General features: G+C 40.3%; 1 protein-coding gene across 9 annotated transcripts in view; it reads right to left on the reverse strand.

Annotated features, from left to right (window-relative positions):
* Nucleotides 1-19,248, reverse strand: part of PNPLA7 (patatin like domain 7, lysophospholipase) — a 265,796-nt gene that overhangs the window by 84,637 nt on the left and 161,911 nt on the right. The gene's annotated exons all lie outside the window — the stretch shown is intronic.

The raw sequence follows: 19,248 nt of genomic DNA on the forward strand, positions 1-19,248 counted from the left end.
GCAATCAGGGGAGCGGAGCTGACAGCTCCACTGATTGCTCTCGCAGCCCTAGCAAAACTATAGTATGTGTTCTTGGATAGAGAATCTCTATCCAAGAACACATACTGAAGAGCATAACGTGACCGCAATATCCCACGCTCCCATGTGAACTGAACTCAGGTGAACTCTTAATAAACTCCATTGAGAGGTCATCTGCAGTCACAGCTGACTAGAAACACTCTCGTGCCTCAAATCAGCTGTGACCGCAGTTTCCACGATCACTGGGCTGTACTTATCAGCCTGGTGACAGTGGGAACTGAACTGCAGATAAACTCTCAATGGAAAAACTCCAATGAGAGTTCATCTGCAGTCACAGCTGACTGGAAGCACTCCCGTGCCTCCAATCAGCTGTGACCGCAAGTTCCCACGCTCCCTGGGCTGTACTTATCATTGATAAGTACAATAGAAAAAAGGAATTTTTAATCCTCTAGATTTACCATCTGTGCAAAGCGTATGTCACTAATCCTACACACTGTATTGGAATTATTATTCCAGGTTATCTAGACAAGCTACAGAAGACAGATGCAGACTTATTAACTGAGAATCAATGTCTTCTCAAAATGCAAATGCTAAAATAGAAATCAAAAGAAAAATTTCTACCTAAAGAAAAAAGGATTTCAAGTATCAAAGAGTATAAAGGGTAGCAGCCTATGTGCCCCAGAGTAACTACGCATATCCCTGCTGCTACAAGTATGAAGCACAGGTGCTATACCCTCCAATTATTTATTTATTTTTTACATAGGACCCAATAAAGATATTCTGAAAACGTAATGTGTGTTACCTTACAGTACGTCTACTAGGTATAGTCTGATTAAAAACAACTTGACAATATTGAATGATGGGAACCCTCCTTCTCTAATGTTCATGTTAGCCATAAACCAACTAATCAGGGAGGACCGTATGTGCTGTCTTGGCTTCAGGACAAGGGGAAACTCAGTGATAGTATGTTTTAGATTTGGTAAACAAAAATCACTTTCTCACATAATTATAATAATGTAATTTGGTGATTCTGCGTGGATAGATTGAACATGTTGTACTTTATGTACAAATCATTACATAAATCCATTTAAAATTCCAAATGAAATTTTTTTTTTTTTTTTTTGAGAAAGAAATAATCAAAACAGTGCTTTCAAATATCCAACTGATTGGTATATCGATCAGATTGGTCAATCGAGTAAAAATTTGGTAGAACACCTGGTTATGTGTACTAGGTTTTAGCAATCCTTTTCCTGGCAACTGGTGCCAGAGAGAGGACATCTACTTTGGTATGGCCCCTACGAATTTGTACCAGCTACAAAATGGTGTGGTCTTTATACAGGTTACTAAATACTGAACCTTTTCTAATTTAGTTCTACTGAACTAAATTCTGTTCTTTGATTGTTAGGAAAATACGCCATGTAAGTGGACCTAAATGATTCTTTGTCCCACAAGAATGAAGGGGTTTCCTTTCCATTTGGGCATGTTTCATAAGTCTTACCCATGGCCATTTACTGGTATGTATGTTTTCCTTTATGTATCAACTTCAGTTTATCATGTTCCATCATGCTACATAAATGGACGAGAGATGGCATGCATGACAGATGTCAGATGACATATATGAGATCTGCTTCCTCCACATGTCACATAGTTTTATGTTAAATATACACAGAGCTACAAGTTATGTCTGTATTCTGCCCTGTATGAATGTTTTTTCCATGTCAGCAGCTGATTAGCCAGGAAGCAGCTGGTGTATGCAGTGGCATGTAAGATAAATCTGCTCCAGGGCTCTTACTGCCTGGTGAGGAGTTATCACAGTACAAAAGAGCTGCATGTCATCACTCAAACATCCACTTATTGCTTCCATACCATTTACAATAAAGGGAAGGCATTGCTTTCTTAGTGTTTCTTTTTTAGCTATACATGTAAAGGTTTTCTACTTTATCTAAATCATGTTAACAAAGGTAAAGTATTAATGAAGTTATATTAATTGAATTAAAATAAATTAAACTTATTTAAAAGATTTTCTTTCATTTTTGTATGGTAGACTTCAAATAGAGTATTGTATACCTGTGAGGAAACCATAAGGTCCTTGTCCTAGGCTATATATAGGTTCTCAACTTTTGTTAAAGTAAAGATTTGGTCTGCCTATTCCCTTCTTTAAAGTCCGTCTCTTTTTCTAAGTGATTCAGCTGCCAGATTCCAATACCTCAATGAGGACTAAAGCCAAGGGAACAAGGGAAGGGGATGGTGGTTTTATAGCTGGCACATTTTAACAGGTCAATTCTTTTTAAAGATCCTGTTTTTATCTCTTTACCTTTGTGAAACACCATTTATACTTGTGTATGCACCATTTTTTTTTACCTGAAAACAACATTAAAAAGTAATCTCAGTTTAGACACTGCTGGATGGCGCGGTGTCCTCATATAAAGTATAAAAGAAACTTATGCTGTCTGAGACAGAGTTTGTTACACATTTTACACGAGGGTGCAGCACCACCTACTGGTGGCCAACAATACCGCACAAAAGAAGAATAATTTAGGAGAAAGTGGCTTATCATAACTGAGAAATACAAAATACTTTAACCTGTAAAGAAAAAAAAAAAATTACAAGAACGTATTTTCTCTTTTTTATAAATAATATATGTATTAAAAATAAATAAAAATAAATGTATTAAAAATAAAACATTGTGGATATATATGTGGATATGACAATTTTAAAGGAGTTTATGTTTATTACAGTTTTTAATGTTAGAAATGACAGGCAGTGTCCTAGGTTTGAGCATTTTTCAATTTTTGGCCTTCTCCCATCAAACATTAAATATCCTATGAATAATATTATTAATAATAAAAATAATATTATTACTGAACAATAACCAGACAGAAAAATATCAATACTATATTTAAAAAATGATGATATAAAGGCGTAATAATGTGTAATTAGAACCCCTGCATCCTGATAGCTGTAATCATCTGGCTGACATGCGTCACCTTGGTGGACGACATTTCCTTCATGTGACGTATGAAAATCACTAATAAAGAAGAATTAGACTCTTGTAAATCAGCATAAAGTAAAAACACACAAGAATGATGACTGAAAGAGGGACAGAGTGGCTTTTCCCACACATGTTGGGTGGCAAAGGAGGAGGAGGGGACAATCATCATTTGCCAGGAATGGTGCAAAGCTTTAAACATGATAAAAATCCTTAAAACCAGATATCCAAAATAATTTGGCATCTGTCCTGGTCCTGCTTTAAAGATAACCTGTGCTTAGCACATAAAGGGCAAAAAATGGGTTAATTTTTATGCTTCTTTTCTTAGCAGTAAATATTGCCCCTTTCCTTCACTTCCCTGCATCTCTGTCCAGCTTTTAGGAGCACTGGAAAGAAGTCCTGTGTAAGTTGGTCTAATCAGAGCTCACAGAGGTCTTGAAGAGTCCTTTGTGTCCTCAAACAAATGGCTGTGGGTCAATCACTGAACTGATTCCTACTCAAACATGGAGGCTAAACAAATGAGGTTGGGTATGTACTGCTGGGCACAGAAGTAATAAAAGTAAACCAACCTGTTCCTTTGCACTATATAATAAAAACACAATGCCCTTTAAGCAAAATTGATGTCTCAAATTACACTGGGGAATGCATTTTTTGTTGAGTTAGATCTTACACTTGTTTCTTACTAATTTGTTGGTGGTGAATCCAGAAATGACCCCCGTTTTTTGCTATCACAACTGGTTTTTACGATACAGGGTACCTTTCATTTCTATTAAAAAATATACAAATTTTACATACAATGAAAAAATAATGAAATAATAACTTGAATGTACTATTTAAATTTCTTTTGTTCATACAAAGGATTTATTGTTACTATATGACATTTTTTTTACAGTAAAACATTTGAAAATTAAGCGGTAAGCGGTTAATGTAAATCCTTATGCTTATAGCTTTTCCTGGAGTGTTCAGTGTTGGAACAATCCCGCCGGATGCTCCAACAATAGTCAGCCATAATATGTATATCCCATCTAACCTGATACCGCCCTTAATGTTCATATCATGGTGAAATCGTTCACCTTGCTCATCACTGACTGCACCAAGGTTTTTCGGGAAGTTAGAAACATGGCAATGCAGAAAATGCACCTTGATGCTCATATTGCAACCAACCATTTTGTAGCTCTCCAAGAGTTTCTGGACAATTTCTGTGTAATTATTTCCTCATGTGTATCCAAGAATGTCCTTGACAATGGCTTTGAATGATAACCAAGCATTCTTTTCCACTGCTGACTTTGTCCTGATGAAATGTTCATCTTTGACGAGTTGCCCAATCTGTGGACTGTCAAACACACCGGCCTTTATTTTTTCAAATGACAGACTAGGAAATACCAATATGAGGTACTTGAAACAGTCTCCTTCAGTTGGCAAAGCTTTAACAAACTGCTTCATCAGACCCAGTTTTATGTGCAGAGGCGGGAATATAATATTCTTTCTATCAACAAGTGCCTCATGTACAATGTTTGTATCACCTAGTTTTAAGGTGCGTACACACTTCCAATTTTTATCGTTCCAATCGAACGACGAACGATCGATTGGGCAAAAAATCGTTCGTAAAAAAGTAACCAACGACGCCGACGAACGAGGAAAGTTGTTGGAAACGAACGACCGGACCGGCGAATCGGATTGGGCGACGATCGTTGAACATCGTTCGTGTGTACGGTCGTTCGTTGATCGTCCATGGGCTGAGCATGCGTAATGAACGAACGTTCGTTCACTTTCCTGTCGTGCACATACTTCCTCTATCGCTCAAACGATCGTATCTATTGTGTGTACAATATCTACGAACGATCGTGTCGTTATCTCTATGTGCAGGATCGGTGCTATACAATCGTTCGTAGATATCGTGCAGGATCGTTCGTCGTTCGTTTTCCAACGATAATAATTGGAAGTGTGTACGTAGCTTTAGGGCAAATCTTGGAGGTCAGTTCCTTTCCACCCAATGCCTCTCACAAGCTCTGCTGTCCCACATGCACAGATAACAGGGATACTTGGTGTATCCGAATTCCTGACCAAGAAGGAAGCATACCATTTTAAGGTCAACACAGATGACCCAATTGTGTTGGTGATAATGCTACAACTCAACTACTCACTTTATGTCTGCATATTCTTCACAAAGAGAAACTGAATGGCCAATTGGGACTGACAAAATATATTGCCATTGTGAAGGAAGACACACTTTAAGCTCCGCTTTGAGCTATCGATGAATAGATGAGTTATAGATTGGAATTCCCAATTCTCCCATTAAACCAGGTATGTTATGGCAATACACAAAGCCACTGTCTGTTCTGTACTGCAGAAATGAATTTTCTCTGGTTTGAAAGTACGATTCCTTTGTTCTTTTCTCAAGTAAGTTTTTCTTACGCAGCCTTGATGCTAGGAGCTCTGAAGCCTTCTTCGATAGTCTCAAATCACTCAACTCATGCTGATCAAATCCCTTACGAACAGAGTCCTCTTCAATTTCAAACTCTTCATCATTGTTGTCACCTAGTTTATCACCATAATCATATTCTTCAAGAGAGGGTAGTATAACGAAAACCAGCATTGGGATTTCATCTGAATGAGCCGCTGGTCGTAAAGCTGATGGTTACATTTATTTTTCTTGTTATATTCTGAAGTTTATACTATACAAAATAACAGTCACTGACATGATCTCCTGGCTCTGGCCTAACCATAGGTATACCAAATGGCATCTTATCAGGTGTTCCCTTCGTCCACATCCGTAAACACTTGACACACTGTTTACACACAGGGGCCCAAGACTTATCTTGATCACCAAGTTAAACTTTAAAATATGCCAAATAGGCTTGCTCTACAAATGTGCTGATGTTCGCCCTTTGACTGGGAATGGTGAAACTGTCACAGATATAACAAAATGAATCAGGGTTGTTTAGACACTTACGACAAGAAACAGCAGAGCCAGACATGATCTGAAAGAATTGAAATACGTGTGTAAGTAGAAAAATACATTTTGCTTATTAACTAGGTAGAGCAGTGCACAACCTCTGACCACACTGTCTTGCATGTAAATGAATAGCCTATACAAATTCACACTACAGTAATTCCATTGATATAAGCAGTACAGAAAAAACCTGACATGACCGAAAAAAAAACTAACTGCACTTTTCAAATCAGCATACCTATTTTAGTGTATATAAGCTTAAAAACTGAAGTAAAAAAAAATGTATTCAAAATTGTTCCCCAGTGTTATTAAAGCTATATGATCAGCACAGCAGCCAGGCAACCCAGCAGTTTGTGAAGCATAAAAAAATGAACAGAGGCAGCTTGTACATGCTTCTCAGTTCAGGTTTCCTTTAATAGTTGGATATATGTACTTATAATTAGTCAGGTCATGGTTTTTGCTGTCCACAGTAAACTATGTTGATGAAGAGCCCAGCCTCCACTGCTCCTTTACACATCCTCACTTATCATGACAAAGTTCATCATGTCTCCTTGTCACACATTTTCATTTCACTTAGTGAAGAAGACAATGTGACGCTTGGCCTTTAAGCGAGAGCCAAGAACAGATGCCGGGCCTACGCACCAAGGAGATGTGGGGGTGGAATTGTGTTTAGAGGGAACGTAGTATCATCTTTAACAGCATTTATGAATACTCTGTCCTTACATCCCCTGCAGGATGGGAGGATATTGGAGACTGTAGTATTGTCAAAGCAGTTTCTCCAACCAGAACATAAATGGTTTATCTTGTCACACAGGGATACAATATTCTGGTGCTGAAAATATTTGGAATTCACCTATGGGTAAAAGCAGGGAGGATACAAAAGAACATTATTGTAAAAGCTGTCTTAGGAAAGAAAGATAAATGAAGGGTAATGGTAGAGGGAAAAGTGCATTATTACATGGCTGGAATTGCTGTGTTCTGGGCCAGAGGTTACTGCAGAACTCCACCCTAAAGAGTATAGATATTTCCATATTTATACATCACATGTTTTCCCTGACTTGTTCCGCGCACTAATGAAAGTTAAAGAAATGGGATGACATAAAATTTTAGGTTGACAGAAAACAAATTCTTATTTAGTAATGAGAAATGTTTGCTGCACCTACTATTAACCCAAACGTGATAGCTGCTTCTACCAAATGGCCTTCAAGCTTCCGTAACAGTAGGAAATGACTAAATCTGTACTTGTTTATATTATTTTAACTACAGGATGGTAATACTTTAAAACCTTGTACACATTCAGGACCTGGAGACCATGTGGTAATTCAGGAATATGAGAGGGCTGCAACTATCAGACATTGGGTTTTGTCACATTCTAATTATCAAGCAGAAGAGTAAGGCTCGATAATTGTAGGAGCCAGGGTGTCACAAACCTATGTCTAAATGAACCTTTTTGCACATGCTCAATTACTCGAGCTCCAATCAGAGACCAGGATGGCACAATATGAAGGCTACATGATTTCCTTCCAGTGCTGATTGATTGTGACAACTTCCTATTCCCTAGTTCCTGTTTCCTGATTCCTGGTTGCTGTTTCCAGATTCCTGCTCCTCGCTACTCATGCATCCTCCGCTCTCCATCTGATCATCTGTGTATGACCTTCAAGGTTTGTGAGCAATCTATTATCACCACTGTTATCTGCAAAGTCATTGGACATTTACCAGCACTGTTATCTGGCCAGTCATTGGACATTTGCCTCTACTGTTTATCTGCAAGGTCATTGGACATTTACCACTATCTTTTCTGCAAATAAACTAAAAGGGACATTTACCCGTTAACCGATATATGTGTGTGTGATCTTCTGGTTAATCACATCAAGATTCCCTCAAACAGAGCTCTCCTTTCTGAAGGCTGACATGGGGCAAAGTACATTAAAAAATGTAATGATGATAATAATAAAATTAACAATAATTAATATTCTGATTTTTGCATAAGTCTAATCATGTCTGGTTTTTTGCTTCTTAACCTTATTTCAGAACATAGTCATGGTGTGATTGTATTAATCCCATGTTGCTGGCAACTGTAAAGTACAATTTAGTCCACCCATATTCAGGGCCAAAAGCACTTATATTTAAACAACAGGCAAGGTCACGTACCCCAATTTCAAGGGCCAAATTTTAAGGTGAGAATTAATTCAGGGAATATCATCATCATCACCATCATCATCATCAACTAACATCACTGATGAATTCACCTTCATCTGCCTGCAACTAATATGAATTTATCTGACCGTCTACCGGTACGTCTCTCATTCTACCTGTCAAAATTCATCCCTGTGTATCCAACCGTTTTCCCCTACAATCTTCATCTAATTGTGTATGGTGCGTATCCTATTGTAGATTAACTTATTGCACCAACCTAAATCTCCCCATCAATTTATCTGTTTACTATCCCTTTGTTCCAGCTGGGTGCACATTTATTATTTAGCCCTGCTAACACCTCCCTACCCAGGTTCAACTGATATCCCAAATTCCTTGTTACTCCCATCAGTCCATGCATATTCAGGGCCCAAAGCATTTCTATTTAAACAACAGGCAAGGTCACGTGGGGACCCTGGTCCTGTGCCAAATTCCAAGTGGTAAATTATAAGTGCAATGGGAATTATTCCAGGGAATTGAGACAGGAAATGGAACAGAATTGGACACACCACAATACTCTGCAACTTCCATCTCTTGCTTTTGGACTGATTCATCCACCTGGACTCCAACACAACCTCTACTGCTGCTATTCTGAACTGCTCTTTCACCAAACCATCTCTGTGACTGACGCATTCTATCCCACTCCTGGAACTCAATAAGCTTATAAACGTCACTACAACCCATATTACAGGACCTGCGCTCTTGGACTGTTTGCCACATTGTTTAATGTACAGTATACATATGGTTCTCAATTATCTGTTAAAATGTATTATTCACCCTGCACTCTCTGGCTCTATTCCCTCTCCTCTTCCCTAGTCTGATAACCCATTGTCTAATTGTACCTTCACTCTCCTGCTTTCTCTGTCTGTGCTCCTGCACCTTTTTTCTTTACTGTTACTTTCTTGTGACATCCCACCCAACCCTGGTCTCCCCCACAGCCACTCTCTTCCCTATACTTTGAGCAAGATACTCCCTTCTCCTAACCTCATCCCCATTCACCCTACCCATAAGTTCTTACCCCCTTTCTCTGGCAGTCTATGGAATGCCAGATCTGTTGGCACTAAATTAACCATCAATACACAAGCTTTTCCTCTATAAATCTTTAACCATCCTGGCTCTCACTGAAACGTGCCTTTCCTCCTCGGACTCTGCCTCTTGGCTACAACACATTCTTTCGCACGACCTGCCCACTCTCGTCCTTGGTGTTGCAGTGGAAGAGCCTAACCATCATTCCTTAGCCAAACTGCTCTCCATTACCTCCTTCTTTGGACTCACACAGAGCATAAACGGCCCCACACACATCGCCGGACACCCTTTAGACACCCTGGTATTTTCCAAACTCTGTAATCTCATTATTTCCCCTTTCTGATCAAAACCTTATCACCTTTAACCTATTCAATTTATGCCCCTCTTTGCCACATCCCAGACCTGGTTAATGGGAGAGATATCCGTAACCTTGACCACAACCTATTCTCAAACTGCCTTACGTCCCTAACCTTACGTACCTAACCTAACCCCCACCCTCTCTAAAATCTCTCTGGATAAAGCTGCCACTCGGTTCAACCACACTCTCTCTCTGGCTCTGGATAAAGTTGCCCAGCCGCCCTGCAGCTCCAACGTTCCCTTGAGTGGCATCCCCGTGTACAAGTCGAATGACGTGTTGGCGGGTCTGCCCAATGGACATGGGATAGATCTCTGGCATAAATACTGGATATCTTCTCCTATGTGGAACGCTGGTATTCTCCTACCACACAGGGCGAGTTAACATCAGCAGCTTGAGGGTTCAGTCTCCTTCCATATGCCATCAGTGTCTTCTTCTCTTCCAATCTGGGACCTTCATAATTCCTTCTATTTTATGGCAACTTGTTTGAGTATTTGAAAAGAAACTGGTAGGAGTAATTGGTGCAAATTTCTTTTACACTGCAGGTATGGGCTTGGATCTCCACAAGTAATACTACATACCCATATATTTATCCTGCTTTGTCAAACAGGGCCAGTGTAATAAAACAACAACATCTTTCTGCCCTTGGGGCGTCTTTGTTAAAATCATATGGGTAAGCCCCCCCCCCCCTTTTATTATAGCACACACTAATTGATGGTTAGGATGCCTTTGAGCACATTAATGTGTCATAATTAGTGAATGTCTAATCTCTATGAAATAATCTCTTTTGTCAAATAAGAGTCTATATATGAGTATATATTTTCTTTTTCAATTGAGCTGGCATTGTTTCAAATCAATTACTGAGTTGATCTCTATTTGCCTATCTCTTTGCCCCATTATTATAGTGGATAACTATATAACTATTATAAAATTGGCAGATAACTATTTGAAATAATTTCAACTCAGCTAGACTCGTTTTCTTTCTGTTGTTCTTTGGTAAGACATCTTTGGTTTCAATAATTTTATTAAGTTTTTAAATTTTTTACAAACAAAACATTTCGGACAATATAAATGCACAACATATCTGATGTGCTGCAGGTAAACAGAACAAACATAAAATAAGAAAACATAACAGTAACCGGGACAGTGAGTCATACCTTTCCTGAGTACAACTGGTTTAGGTGGGAAGTGAATCAGGACTGATATTGAGCCCGGATCACACTTACTACCACCTCACCGATACATTAGAAACTCATATTTGGTTCATGTTCCTTCAACAGTAAACTTTTCCTTAAACTTTACCAGAACGGGAGGATATTAGGCAATGAAAACACTCAGGGTTCCCATACCTCAGAAAACTTTTCCCAGGTGTCATTAAGAATGCAAGACATTCATTCATTCAACAAAGTGTTATGTAGCTGAAGAAACACTTTATGGTAGGGGATAGCTTATTGCTTCCAGTTTTTTGCAATAGTTTTTTTTAGCTGCAAGAATATCATGTGCCCCTTGAACAAACTGGGATTTGGTTAGATTAATAGGCTTAAATTGTAATAGGGCCACCCAGGAATCTCTTGTCACAGTTTTTTGGAAAAGGAAGCTCCACAGTCTAAACACCCTGCCCCAAAATCTGATTACAGAGGGGCAGGTCCACCACACCCCCTAAAACAGAAACCTGTTTCTGCCAAGGACAAATGCCTCAGCCTAGATGGAACCATGTAGCACCTCATCATTACCTTATATGCAGTTTCCATTGTGATTAAGTTGGTGGAACTCCTAGCTAATCTAGTCCAATTGTTAAACCATTCATCAGTTTTAGATTGTCTAAGCTCTTTTCCCCAGCAAGATACATAAAAACGGGAACGAGCGGCTTTAGTTTCCCCTGAGTTTGGAGTACAAAAGTTTAGTTCAGTTTTGGACATAAGACAAAAATGTTCTAAAATCGACAATCTGCTCAGATTAGTACTACCTCGAACTAGCGAACCAATCCAGTGTCTAAACTGGAGATCTGGTGTGCTGAGCCGATGTCCTCCCATTTCAACATTCCATTCCTGTCAAGCAAAGTGTAGATCGTGTCATAATTATGTAAAGACCACCATTGAAATGCCACCCGTGATTCAGTCCCCTGAGGGAATAGAGGGTTTCACTGAATGGGCAGTAAGGGTAGATATGGTGACATAAGACCACTAGAGTAGCATATTCCATCTCACAATTTCAGTACTTGTTTTAAATGTATGCCTATGTGTGGTGGGCATAATTTGGGGGGAAGCCATGGAAGAGCCTTAACATCCACTAGGTGGGATAAACTAGATACCAGCCGCACCCACACTGGGGCCGCCGACCCAGCATAGAGAGAAGTGATAGGCCGAATTTGGGCCGCTTGGTAGTATTTCTGTAAATTGGGTACTCCCAAACCTACATTGCGCTTGTGTGCAAACACAGTTTTTGACATATGGTTTCTTATTGTTACAGATAAAGGAAAAAGGCAGTTTCTGAAAAATCTGGAGCATAGAGGTAGGCACAGGAATAGGTAATGTCCTAAAATAATATAATCATTTTGGAAGTATTGTCATCTTTACTGAATTGATCCTGCCTATCCTGAGATAGGGTGGGAGGACCACCCCAATATGATAGTCTTGAGCTGACTCTACAGAGGTGGGAAATTGCATGAGTACAATTTCTCAGTTCGGTTGATTTTAATCCCTAAATATTTTACATAGATTTCTGTCCATTTACAACTAAACCTGAAACATGTGCAAATTCCTTAAGTATGGAGAAAAGACTCAGAAAAGAAAACAGTGGTTGAGTGATAAGATATAATTCGCAAAAAAATAAGTTTATAGTCATTTCCACCAATTTGGACCCCATGCACATCTGCATGAGCTCTAATCAGTAACGCCAATGGTTCGAGGGCCAAAATAAATAAAAGCGGTGAAAGGGGATATACCTGGCAGGTACCCCTAAAAATGTTGAAAATGGCGGAATAATAAGAGGAGTATCTAATTCTCGCTGAAGGTGCAGAGTATAGTGCTTGCATCCAGGCCATGAACTTTGTCTTAAAACCCCATTTAGAAAGAACCTAAAACAGGTATTTCCACTACAGGGAGTCAAACGCCTTCTGGATATCAAGACCCAGCAGGACACCAGGAATTTTGTGTTGCTGTATGTATCGTATGATACTAATTATCCATCTAGTACTGTCCTGGGTTTATCTGCCAGTACAAACCCCACCTGGTCTTTGTGTACCAATGCCCCTAAGAACTTACTCAATCTAGTGGCCAAGATTTTAGTCAACAATTTGATATTAATATTTAATAGAGAGATAGGCCGGTAATTATGCAGATCAAGGGAGTCCTTGCCTGGTTTGGGGAGCATCACTACATGGGCCAACAGAGTTGACATAGGATGTTGAGGATTATCTCTCAAGTGATTAAACACAGATGCCAATCTGGGGGCCAAAATATCTGTAAACTTTTTATAATAATGGGGAGTAAACCTGTCCGGGCTTAGGGTTTTGTTGGTCTTAAGGGTTTTAATTACCGCCAGAACCACCTCTGTGGTAATTTCAGTTTCCATTAAATTGATCATACGAGCATTTAGTGTCGGGAGGGCTATATTAGAGAAGAGTTTGTCCGCTCTTTGGACAACCAGGTCTAGCTGAGTGCCATATCACTTAAGAGGGATTTTTTTCAAATCGCGTAGAAATGGTCGCTGGATTGGCCGTGACATCCCTATTAGAAAGTTTAAGCTTCACCAGAGAAGTAGAGGACAGCCTGGGATTTAACACCTTAGCTAGCATGGGGCCTGGTTTTTTAGCTCCAGCATAAAAGTTTGGACCATCTGATCTGTTTTTCCACTTGGTAATCTAACTAATGAGTCAGAAATCGCACTTGGTGGTTGTTGGGTGCATAGTAAGTCACCAGAGTGATTTCGGCATCAAAGATTTTCCCCTGCAATAGTAGGTAGCAGCCAGTAGGGTCCACTACCTCCAACTCACAGCTAAAGGGTACAGATCTATGGAATGCTAGCAATACCCCCCTCTTCTTTTTAGTAAATACTGATTGAAAAACTTGCGGGTAGTTTTTTATGGAAATATCTCGGCTTTGAGGATGCAGAAGAGCAATAATAAAAGACTTTCTGCCTCTTGTTGGGGGAGTTAAAGCCTTGTACATTCTGCAAAACAATCACTACATTAGGCATTGGCATAGCAGAAAACATCAGAGAAGTGCTGGGATAGATACAGCATAACATACAAATTGGGACCTACCCAGAACGTGATGGCAATTGGCACTGGCAGCAGCCAACAGACACAAACTGTAGAACATAAAATATAGGAAACGATAAGATACCACCTGTCTAAGCAGACTTCCATCATGCATGACGGCAAGATTAAAAAGAGGGGTCACCATATCCCCCTATGTGTGAGCAGCTTTAAACCTAAAACAGGCCTACACATGTAACTAGACCATTGCAGAGTAAACCCTGCCGGGGTAAAAGGATTAACAAACCATATAAACAGAAATGTAATTAGAAAGTAAGAATTAAGCTAAAAAAAGCATCCTGGAATGCTTTCAGTGTCCACGGAATCCATCAGAGGAGACGGAAACTTCCAGATGTGCAAAGAAAAAAGGCACAGTGAGAGTAAAACATCTCAAAATGGGAAATGTTATTTGCGAGGTTGTTTCAACCATCGGGTGAAGGGGAGCTTCCTTGGCGTGGCGAAGGCCTATTAGAAGATGTCCGCCTATTTCTCTTTCTCTTTTATGACTTTTTCCCATACAGATGTTAGGTGGGAAGCTTGCTGCGGGTGCAGTGGAGACCTGGCCGGAGAGGCGGAATCAGAAAGGCACAGCTTGAGATGCTCAAAAAAGTCCTCTTTGGTAAGACATCTTTGCTGACAAAAGTGTATTGGAGACGTACTCTGCACCATGCCACCCTGATTGTTTGTTTTCAATCTCTCATAACATCTTTGAGAGGATATAGAGATGGTTGGACTGATGTGAGCGTCATTGTGAGTCATTATGATTACCCCCCTAGTGGTAATCCCGAGTGTGACTCGGTGGAAAAAAACTAGCAAAAAGCGGTAACCCGGAGTCACACTCGGGGTAACTTTGGGAGCCCCTCTTACCTCTGCCCCGCTCTCCAACGGCGATCGGATGATCCCACTGTGATGCCAGGGCGCCGGCCCATTACCAAGTAATCTGCTTTTAAATGCTGCCCGGGTCCTGGCCACGCCTCTGCGCATATTTTCAGTTAAATGTGAAGCACCATGAAGGATTTCTGCATGGTGCATCACATCTAACTGCAGATGCGATCATTAATAGTAAAATCCGGGGGTGATGCCAGCACCGATTTCCCGCTGGCATCACCCCCACGTTTACTATAACTGCTCGCATCATCCGGAGAATGTGACGCTCGCACATTTCCATGGCATCACCCGGCAAGATGTGACATCTTCCGGGTGATGCAGTGGAGTGATGGATTCTGGGGGCGGGAAATTTAAAAGCAGATTGCTATGTAATCTGCTTTCAATTTTTTTTTAACAGTACAAAACATATAAAAACACAAAATAAAAGTATAAATACATATTTTAGTGCTCCAAGCGTTATTGCCCAGTGCCCCGATTTTCATTTTGCCCACTATTAGCCCTGACCTTTTGATGGCTTATAAATCACTTCCTGAATGTATCATTTCATCACTTTGTCTTTGACCTTGATTGTTCCTGACTGATTGCTGGAGACCACATGGCATCCAAAAGGCATCTCGCCGGCGCAAGTACTGTTTTGGAGGAATTTGAAAGCAGCGATTGCAATTTGGAGTCCCTTGTTGAATCGAGTGATAGTGATTCACCAGGAAATTTGTCATCAGAGAGTGAAAGTGAACTGAGCGAAAATTCTGAACCTGAGGTCAGTGCTCTGCGCACATGGTGCTCCATTGACCTTGATGCGGACCAGGCAGCACCGCGAAGATTTCCATTCACCGGCGCACCTGGGATGAAAATTGAGGCTGAATGCGATGACCCCCTGGCATACCTGAAGTTGTTTTTGACCGATGAAGTTATCGAAAAAATAACAGGTAAGCTGCTCTGTGTTTGCTAACTTTTTGAAATGTTTTGCTAAATTTTTTTTATGCCAACATGTGTGCTGCTTTGTGCTAACGTTCTGAAATTTTTGAAATGTTTTGCTCTTTTTTTATTTTTTTTTTTATGTAAGCATATATGCTGCTCTGTGTTTGCTAACTTTTTACATTTTTTTATGCCAACATATATGCTGCTCTGTGTTTTCTAACTTTTTGAAATTCTTTGCTATTTTTTTTTTTATGCAAACATATATACTGCTCTGTGTTTCCTAACATATTACTTGCAACCTTCACACTATAAAAGAATCACTATATATCCTAAAATACATTTTTTATTTGTTTTATGCAGGTACGCTGGACAACAACAAGGTGCTCCACACCTGAGGTTTACAAGAAGCAGAAAGTGGGAACCTGTGACCAAGGATGATATTTGGCTGTTTTTTGGCTTGGTGATCCTGCAGGGAGTTGTAGGCAAACCCATGCAGAAGTGGTACTGGTCCAAGAATAAAATGATTGCCACTCCATTCTTTGACACAGTCATGCCAGAATACCGCTTTTCCCTCATCATGAAGTACCTGCACTTCGCAAACAATGAAAAATATGATGAGACTTCCTATCCTGCACCAAAACTGAAGAAAATTTGGGAAGTGTCTCAGATGCTTCTACAAAATTTCCAGCAAACCTATGTGCCAGAAAGAGATGTCAGCATTGATGAAAGTCCAATAGCTTACAAGGGGAGGCTCAGCTGGATGCAGTACATTGCGTCAAAAAGGGCACGATTTGGCGTGAAAACGTATATGCTGTGCGAATCCTCATCTGGCTACATTTGGAATACGGTACTGTACACTGGAAAAGGGACACAGTTCAACCCAAGATACAGCCATTATGGATTGGCAACATCTTCAGTGCTATCCCTCATTGAGCCATTGCTAGATCAGGGCTATTGTGTCACAACTGACTTCTACACCTCTCCTGAGCTTTAAGAGTTCCTTCTGCAACACAGAACAGATGCCTATAGAACCGTTAGGGCTAACCGGCGCAACCTGCCATCACAGTTTGCAAAATGGAAGCTGAAGACAGGAGAAATTGTTTCCTGGCAGAAAGGCAAAATGATGGCCCTGAGATGGCGTGACAAGAAAGATGTGTGCCTGATAAGTATTGTCCATGATGCCTCCACTGTTCTGGTACACACAAAACGTGGGAAAGAAGTGATGAAGCCACAGGTGGTGATTTACTACAACAACACCATGGGAGGTGTCGACAGAGCTGACCAAGCCATGACATTCTACCCAGCGATGAGTAAACAGCAAAAGAACTACTACAAAAAGATTTTCAGACATCTAGTTGAGCAGTGCCTATGGAATGCCTACATTCTGTACAAAAAAAAATAGTCAGAGGCCAGTGAATCATTCAGACGTCATTTTGCAAGTTTCCGAATCCATAGTCAAGAACCACCAAACACCATCAGTGGCTATGAATAGACCTGGACGTCGAGCTTCCACCATTGTCAACCCAGAACGCCTGACCGGTCGTCACATCAATGAATACATCCCACCGACCCAGAAAAAGGCGGCACCTACAAGGATGTGCGTGGTTTGATGCTCAAAGACCGATGAAAGAGGAAGGAAGAAACGCAAAGAAACCAGGTTCTACTGTCCTGACTGTGATGTTGGACTGTGCAGCACCCTGCTTCAAAATCTACCACACCCGGGATGTCTACTAAAATTGTAAATATTTTTTTTTCTAAAATCTGCATTTAATTTATATTATTTATCAATAAAATTGCACCCTTGTTTGGAAAATTTCAGTTAAAAATTTTTGATAAATTTGTTGTGGTCTATTTTTCATTGATTTTTTTAATTATGAATTACGTAATTAATATACCCGGGAGTTAATCCTAAGAATTACAGGCCCACAATATAAACAAAAAAGTTCTATGCAAAAAAAATAGAATCACTTCATCAAAATACTGACAGAATTAGAACGCTAGGGGGCTTAATATATCATGTGTACACTTTCTGTTTATTTATATTTATATTTTGTTTATATGAACTAACTTTTGGATCATGTATTAGTGGTATAATCTCTAAAATTGTCCTGATGAAGTAGATTGTGTTCTCTTTCTGGTGTTTATACAGGAGATTTTGCATACTTTGTATGTTTTTATTTGTTGAAAAAGTGTGGATATTTACTACATAGTGAAATAAAGGTTTTTAAAATATTTTTACTTTGTAAAATATTTTTGGCCTAAAAAGTCCCAAAATGATATGTTTCTTTTCTATCTTGATAAAGTTGCCCGGCAACCTTCCGCTACCCCGTCCTGCAAACCCCGACCCTGGCACAACAATCACACCAAACATCTACAAATGACTGTTCGTGCAGCTGAGCTCAAGTGGAGGAAATCTGGCCTCAGCACTGCCTTCATGGACTACAAAGCCAGACTACAATACTTTAACACTGAACTCACTGTCACCAAGCACAATTATTTCTCCCTGTCATTTCCATCCAAGCTTACAACCCACGCAGCTTCTTCTCAACAATTCACTCCCTCCTAAACCCCACATCTGCTCCCCCCACAACTACTGTCTCTGCCCAAGACATTGCCACCTACTTTGGAAAAAAAATTGAAAAATCAGACATGATGTCTCTGCGTACTGGGCCAATCAAACCATATCCACCCCCTCCACCTGTAAATCATCACTGGCCTCCCTCAGCCCTGTTTACTGTGGATGAAGTCTCCTTTCTTCTATCATCTAAATCTACTACCTGTCTGCTTAACCCAATTCCCTCTGATCTACCTTGTGCCCATTTCTCCATCCTGGCCCCCACCATAACCGAACTATTCAACCTCTCCCTTTCTACTGGTATCTACCTCTCCACTTTCAAACATGCTATTATTCTCCCTATCCTGAAGAAACCCTTATTAGACCCCTCCATACCTTCTAGCTACTGTTCTATCTCCCTTCTCCCATATGTTTCCAAACTTCTTAGGCGCCTTGTCTACTAAAGACTCACTGATTACCTGAGCACCAACTTTCTCCTTGACTCTCGAACTACCTATTCCACTGAAACAGCCCTTACTAAAGTGGCCAATGACCTCAACAGGGCTAAGTCTCAAGGCAACTTTTTCCTCCTTCTTCTCTTTTATCTTTCCTCTGCATTTGACACTGTTGATCACCCGCTTTCTAATATAAATCATGCGCTCCATTTGTATCAGTGACACTGCTCTCTCTTTGTTTGCTTCCTATCTGTCTGACCCCTCCTTTCAATGGTAATTCCTCCTCTCCTCCCTGTTGGTGTTCCCCAAGGGTCAGTCCTTGGACTAGTTCTCTTTTATCTGTACACCTCCCCTCTCGGTAATCTCATATCCTCCTTTGGCTTACAGTACCCACTGTATGCTGATGACACTCAAATCTATCTGTCCACCCAACTTGTCTCCCTCAGTACTGGATAGGGTCTCATGCTGCCTGTTGGCCACCTCATCGTGAATGTCTGACAGATTTCTGAAACTCCACTTGGATAAAACATAACTCCTCATCTTCCCCCCCTCAAATTTCAAATCTCCCCTGACATATTCCTAACTTCTCATCAGGCACGGTGTCTTGGAGTCACCTTTGATTCTGCCCTCTCATTTACCCC

Source organism: Pyxicephalus adspersus, chromosome Z (assembly GCF_032062135.1).
Source record: "Pyxicephalus adspersus chromosome Z, UCB_Pads_2.0, whole genome shotgun sequence".
NCBI lineage: Eukaryota > Metazoa > Chordata > Amphibia > Anura > Pyxicephalidae > Pyxicephalus > Pyxicephalus adspersus.